Raw genomic sequence first — 7,310 nt, forward strand, 5'->3', positions numbered from 1 at the left:
TGAGGAAGTCGTTATTATTTGATTCTATTTGTAATTTTTCATTTTTATGGTTTTCTAGTAGAGGAAAAATTGATGTAAATTAGAATGTTTGGCTTTCAAAGCCGTTATAATTGTTTTATGACTCATTCCCTAGCTGCTTGCTAGGGGATAGAATTAATAAAGTTTTGGCTGTTAAAAAAAAAAAGTTTAAAAATGTAAGAATGAATATATGAGTTATTATTTTATTGTAGGATAATTAAATATATTCTTTATATGAGTTATTACTAATATTAGTGAATTCTCATTCTCACATGTGGGTCTAGCATGTTTTCAGCCGTTTGTTGTGCACTCCTTATAGTTTTTTTTATTTTACCATTATAACAAAAAATTACATTCATTCGTCTCAAATTTATTGTCCATTATTTTATTTTGAGATGTTCCAAATTAATTGTTCAGATTTTTTTTCAACTAATCAAAAAAAGTTAATTTGGAGAGAGAAGATATATTATTGGTGGAGAATTAAGTTAAGTAGAAATTTTCTAAAATTTCGTATTTTTGACATTAAATTTGAGACTACAATTTGATACATGACGCACTTTGAGGGACGCACTTTCCTTACGGACTCCAAATTAATACAGAGTATGTCCACAATACCCCTCCCTATCTGCTTAGCCGGAAAAAAATACTGGTCCATTCCATTATTCATTCGAACATAAAAAAGAACGCACGAAGCTCCAATATACAAATTAGGGTTCTTCCAAATCAAATGCAATGTCCAGATGCCATTTATTAATTTCTGCGTCTCAATCAGGCATCCTCCATCTTCATGATTGTCGATCGCACATGCTAACACCTTCAGGCTTATCGATTGCAACGATTTATGGGGTTCGTAATTTCGTAAAGAGATTCAACTTGATATTAACAAATGGCCATTGAAGGTCTGTATCATGAATCCATGTTCCAAACAATTTTGAAGGTATAGATAATTAAAAACCCTAATTTTTATCAGTGTTCTTTTTTTTACTAACAGATTCTGTTGCAAAACCCTAATTTGGTTTTTTATACGATGCAATTTTTGTGTGATCTTGATCTATATATGTTGATTGTTCTTATTTTTTCGACCTTACATACGCATTCAAACGGAAAAAGAATGTATTTTTCTTCACTTGTTCGTCATATTTCTTCAATATATTGTGTTAATTGTTGGTTTATAAATATTGATGTAATGATTAGTGTTTACCACTCAGTTTGATAGGGGTTTCAATATTTTTTTCTCCTCCTTAAGGCAGGTTGTTTCAAGTTTACAATGCAATTGTGGCTATAAAATTCAAGCTGTTTGTTTCATTTGTTGTTGTGAGTACCATGGAGAAATATTAGTCAGTGATCTTTTACAGCCGATAATTTATTAAGGAGTTCATGGCTTCTCATCGCGAATCCTCTTGACTGAAAATTGTAAGCCTACTTGCTATGAATTAAATAATACTCTACACATGTTTGGATGCATTAGTTATGTTTTTGCTAAGTATATGATTCAAATGTCAAAATATTAATCATATTCATATTAGCATTTGTAATTTGCTATCGATTAGTGATTTTGTAGCTTGCTTATATTTTAAGATTTAGTTTTAAAAGGGTAAGCTACTTGGAATAAGTGTTTAGATAGGTTTACCTATATTAAATTATGTAGCTATGGTTTGAACATGATTTGATTAATTTTCAACAAAACGTCAACGTTTGAAGGAACAAAAGCAAATTAGCTAACCAAATTTGAGCTTGATAAAGATCTTTAAGAATGAAGAAATCTTCCCTCCACCATGAGACCACTCCTCCCGATCGACCCCAAGAAGATACTTGAGCCCCATTAAACTCTCCATATCTCGTTAATCACATCTTCTTCCTTTATCCTTACTCCCAAATCCCCTAGCGTTAAGGGGTTAGTTAGTAAGATAAAGGGGTAATTTCCGTGTAAGTTAGAGAAAAAAGGTAGATCACCTTTAGGTCCCTCAATTTTCATATGGAAACGTCACCGTTACCTAATATCCTAGTAAAATCCAAGTCATCCGGTAGTATATATGCTGATGATGTATATATACTAAATATCACTCTCATATTGAAGCCCTAGTATTCAAAACCCTAAATCCAAAATGTCCACAAACTCAAACTGGGAATTAACAATACCCGATAACATACCGATCCGATCGACATTAAAGTTGAAATCATAAAACCTCTTCCGATTAAATCATTGATTCGATGCACGGTGCTTTCAAAACTATTCAATTCCATCATCAAAAGCCCGTCGTTCATCACCAAACACAGCGTCCGCTACAATCAGCCGCATCATCTACTTGCACGGTATGACACAAATATGATTGGTGAATTTCAACAAAATCACGTTTCGATTATTGATGATGATAATTCCCCCCCAAAACAAGTTACCAATTACTGTTCCTGACACTGTTAACCGAATTCATGCTATGCTATCGTTCGTACTCGGTTCCTCTCACGGATTATTGTGTTTATATCAAAGTGACAATGTAGATACGAAGTGTTTTATATGGAATCCTTTAATTCAAAGATACATTGTTATACCGATTCCTAATGTGAAAGATTGTGTTGTTGGTTTCGGAGTTTGTCCTGACAGTTGTGACATTAAGTTTATCAAAATTAGGAAATTTGGTAATAGTGCCACTCCTTATTCCGTTAATTGGGACGTTGAGGTTTATAGTGTAAGCTTAGGGGTTTGGAGAACTATACCTAGCTATAAGCCTAGTAAATCAGTTACCTTGACTTGGAATCAGGTAGTTATAAATGGGATTATATATATTCGTGCTCGTGATGATAGTGAAGATAGAAATTTGATTATAAGATCTAACTAGTGAAAAAAATTGGAGAAGTATACCTACCAGATAGTTTAGCACTTTCGTCTGGACTGCTGTATCTCTCTACGCGAATGGAGTCTGTTGCTGTGATTGATGTTTATGAAGAAGGAAATCAACGTGTTTGTGATGTCTGGATAATGAAGCATGGTGCTCCAAACTCATATGAAAAACATTTTACTTTTAAGGCACCAAAGGGTTCAACTGATAGAGTAATAGGATTTAGAAATGTGATCCTATATTGTTAAGGTTGTCACGATCCAAAGGAAACAGAATTGAGGTTTACAATCCATCATCACAAAAGTTCACTAATCTTGAGGGTTTTAGTAGCGGTGCTAATTTTCTGATAGCAATCACTGTCAACTCCTTTGCCTCACCTTTCGGCTGCAAGTGCATAGATATTTAATTTTATCATAATATTCTTGCTGGCTTTGTTCTATAGGCATATATAATTTCATTGTGAGGGTAATTAATTAATACCTTGATTTTTAGTAATTTTTACTGATCATGGTTTTGCTTTCCTCTGGCATATATAATATAATTTTATTAAAAAAAAAAAAGTCACTGTCAACTCCCTTACAGAAACGTTACTTCTGATTGATCAGCCGAATACGATCCTCATTAATGACGATGACGAAAATGCTGATGCTGACGATGTCGATTGAAATGTTCCAAGGTACTTTGATTTTATTGCTACCAATTTAGGTTTATCTCGGTGTACGGAAAGTCTGGTCATTGTGAGTCATATGATTGTCTATCATCATTGTTAAAGCTGTGAAAATCAGGATTGACTGAAGAGAATATCTTATCTATCTGTATGTTATTCAGATCTTGATTATAATAATGGTTTATGTTATATGCAAATGGTGGGAAGTTAAAGCACTTAATTGTTATGATCATTTTACAATCTTCATAAGAAGCATCTTATCATTGGATCAAGTGTGTAGGAGTGGAGTTTCTTACAATGTCTTTGAATTGCAATATTTACTTTGTGTTTCTAACTCGTTGTTTGGCATTCACTTATTTTCTTTATTTTATTTTTCAGTTAACTGAAAGAGATCATTTCTCTTTCCTGGAACTAAGATGCACAATTTGATTTGTTTGGTTGATTTCTTTCATTGACTAATTGTTACTTTGCTCATGTTTTCACTTTTAGTAAATGTCACTTGAAACTAAATTTACACTCTGCAGCCCGACCATCTCATTACTTAACCAACTCATTTGCAGTACGTGACTATAGCTACTGACATTAAGGTGTTTGTTTTGCTATAACATTTAGGTGTTTGTTCAAAATCTGTTTAGATTGACTCATGTGACCTGAAAATCTTGTTTGAGCTGAACGTTAAACTGGTTACTTGCTCCGAGTTAAGTTTAACAAGCTTTAAGTTGGGTTGAAATACACAACTCTTTTATGTATTCTGGTAGGGTTCTGGTTAAGTAGCTTTTGCCTGTTAACCCAACCCGAATCGCCACCCTTGGACCGGGGATATTTTTTTAATAGTTTAGCCTGCACAACTCTTTATGTATTCTGGTTGGGTTCTGGTAAAATCACTTTATTTAATGGATGGCTCCGTTTGGTTCATAATGGTCAAAGAGAGAAAAAACCCTTTTAAAAAGTGATCTTAGGCTGTAAAAAGTGATCTTCCTGTTGCATTCTGCTGATTGGTCCTCCATGTACAGTTTGTTCATGATTGTTATCTTCCTTAATAATACTGAAAATCTAGTCATTGTGAGTTAGGGAGCTTCATCTTGTTGTGTCTTTGAATTGCAATTATTTACTCTGTAATTCTAACTTTATTGTTAGTAATTCACTCATTTTCCTTGTTTATTTCTCAGATAAATGAAGGAGATCGTTGTGTTCGTGGACCAAATTTCACGATGTGATGTTGTAGAAGTTGAGATAGAAGGTTATGGTTTGGTAGATTTCTTTCAGTGATCGATTTGTAAGTAGTACTTCAATTGTTACTTTGCTCATGTCTTTAAACTAAATCTGCACTCTGCAGTACTTGAGAACAATAGTTCCAAGTTTGTTATATGTGATTTTGGGTGTGCAACATAAATCATATCATGCTTTTCTCCAGGCCTGTAGTTTTAGTTTGATCCTGGATTGTGAATTAGTGTCATCTTAACAAAAATAAAAGCTTAAAAGCATTCAAAATTTCAATAACACAGGCCCAAATCCAACACGTAAATTATAGTCACATGGTAACTTGTTTTACTTTTCAGCTCATGTTTGGGTAAGCGGATCAATCCACCGACTCGAGTGCTCGAGTCAACTTCTTGACAAAACCTAAAACCCAGTACAAACACACAGGGGGTTTTAGGGTTTTTGACCCATGAACTTAAAACCCTCCAACATGCTATTATTTTGGGTTGGGCTTGGTTCATCTAATGTGTGTTTGGGCTGACCCACCAACCAGAATAAATTGAATATCATTTTTTCTACTATTACATAAGTCTTGGACCATTTCATTTAGCACTTATCATATATAATTATTATGGAGAATAATCATTTGTAATTTTATACACGAATTCTTTTGTTGGTATAAATTTTTTTTAATAACGTTTGCTAGTTGAGTTAACTATATTGGTAATAAATTTATATTTATTTATTTGTAACATATGAACAACTATTTTTTAGGATTTTATGTGCACTTTTATATTTACTAACGATTAGCTATTACTTTAAAGAAAATGAGTCAAACTCGGTCTAAACTCAAGATTACTCGGAAAATGTGTCATTCAACGGTCAAAGTCAAACTTGGTCAACATCCGAATACTCCAGAGTTGCCGAATACACCCTAAAAACTCCCGACCGAGTACTCCCCAAGTAGCGATTTTTGCAACCTTGGCTAAAAGTAAGTCGCATTATATGATACATTGTAATTCCAAAACAATGTGAAAGGTAGCAATCCTCCCATTATTCGGATCCCCACTTGTTTTGATGGTGTAAGTAGTACTCCAATTGTTACTTTGCTCATGTTTTCAGTTTTAGTAAATGTCACTTGTAACTAAATTTAAACACTGCAGCCCGACCATCTCATTGGATAACCAACTCATGTGGAGTACTTGACTAATACTCCGTGCTACTAACATATAGGTGTTTGTTTTGCTATAACACATACGTGTTTGTTACTAACATTTAGGTGTCTGTTCAAAATCTCAAAATATATAAAGATAATTCTGTTTGATCTGCTAGTGATTTTCTAACACAGCACCTAATCCTATGAATTCTGTTATGATCGAGATTCTCAGACTACCAATCCATTTAACTTTTCAGCTCATGTTTTGACCCACAAACCTAACACTTAATACAAAACCGACAAGGGGTTAGGGTTTTTCACCCGTGAACCTAAAACCTGCCAACATGCTATTTGTTTGGGTTGGGTTCGGATCACCTAATTTGTGTTTAGGTTGACCCACCAACCCGAATAAATTCTTATATCAATTTAAATTAATTCTACTCTAACATAAGTTTTGGACCATTCCATTTAGCGCTTATCATATATGATCATAATGAAGATCAATCATTTGTATTTTTATATATAAAGTTCTTAAATATTGGTTTAAAAATGTTTGATGATCTTTTGCTAGCTGAGTTAGATGTGTTGGTAATAAATATATAATTATGTGACATGTGTATAACTATTTTTAGGATTTTAAATGCACTTTTATGTTTACTAATGATTAACTACTATATCAGAGGAGATTGACTAATGTGACCCATTTGACCTGCAAAACTTGTTTGAGCAGAACATTAAATGGGTTACTTGGTTCGAGTTAAGTTTAGCAAGTTTTAAGTTGGTAATTTCAGGTTTGCATGCTTATGTTTTTATTTGTCCTCCTTTAATTTAAATGCTTATTTACTATTTTTTTTTTTTTTTTTTTTTTTTTTTTGCAGTTGTCGTTTAATAAATGTTGCTGCTCATGGGTTGTTTTCTGTTGTTAGTTATATGTTTGCTTTATTTATTTGTTTCACTTCTCTTACTTTATCTTTAAATGTTGAAACTGTATTGGGCTCAGCTGATTCTGTTGTCACCAATAATGTCGTTGGTAGCGTATCGTCTTTGTCCGGTTTCAGAGAGTCAGCTGTTGGCGTTAACCCTCGGAATGTTGGTAATATTTTGGTTTCAGTTTATTATGTCTTATTTATGATTGTTAGTGTTTTAATTTGTAGGTTCTTTTTTATAACTGAATTTGGTTGCTAATGTGTGCTTTGATGATTCGTTAGTTTCTGCATTAGTTACTCTGATTGGTCCTCATTGGTTGTTGAAGCATTCATAATTATTAACTAGAAAAAAATTCGACCGCGCGTTGCTGCGGTTGTATTCGACGCGTGGTTGAATTTGGATATACGTTGTTTGGTACCTAATATATCTAGTAAGTTGGGTTTTTTGTTGGACGTGTATGTATATGTATGCAATATAGCCCGAAATATTTAGTGTTTTTTAACAA

The 7,310-nt window shown here is 33.3% G+C and overlaps 1 long non-coding RNA gene across 3 annotated transcripts; it reads left to right on the forward strand.

Annotated features, from left to right (window-relative positions):
• Nucleotides 1–697: 697 nt before the first annotated feature.
• On the forward strand, nt 698–6,874 carry LOC139868344 (uncharacterized). 3 transcript variants are annotated; one of them, XR_011765961.1, is made up of 5 exons: nt 698–955; nt 1,265–1,431; nt 3,461–3,531; nt 4,692–4,798; nt 6,757–6,874. It is a non-coding gene; the product is annotated as an uncharacterized lncRNA (long non-coding RNA). The 3 variants fall into 3 exon arrangements; XR_011765962.1 differs by lacking the exon at nt 6,757–6,874 and having other exon boundaries at nt 3,438–3,531; nt 4,692–5,148; XR_011765960.1 differs by lacking the exon at nt 6,757–6,874 and having other exon boundaries at nt 4,692–5,148.
• Nucleotides 6,875–7,310: the final 436 nt, after the last annotated feature.

Source organism: Rutidosis leptorrhynchoides, chromosome 1 (assembly GCF_046630445.1).
Source record: "Rutidosis leptorrhynchoides isolate AG116_Rl617_1_P2 chromosome 1, CSIRO_AGI_Rlap_v1, whole genome shotgun sequence".
Classification (NCBI taxonomy): Eukaryota; Viridiplantae; Streptophyta; class Magnoliopsida; order Asterales; family Asteraceae; genus Rutidosis; species Rutidosis leptorrhynchoides.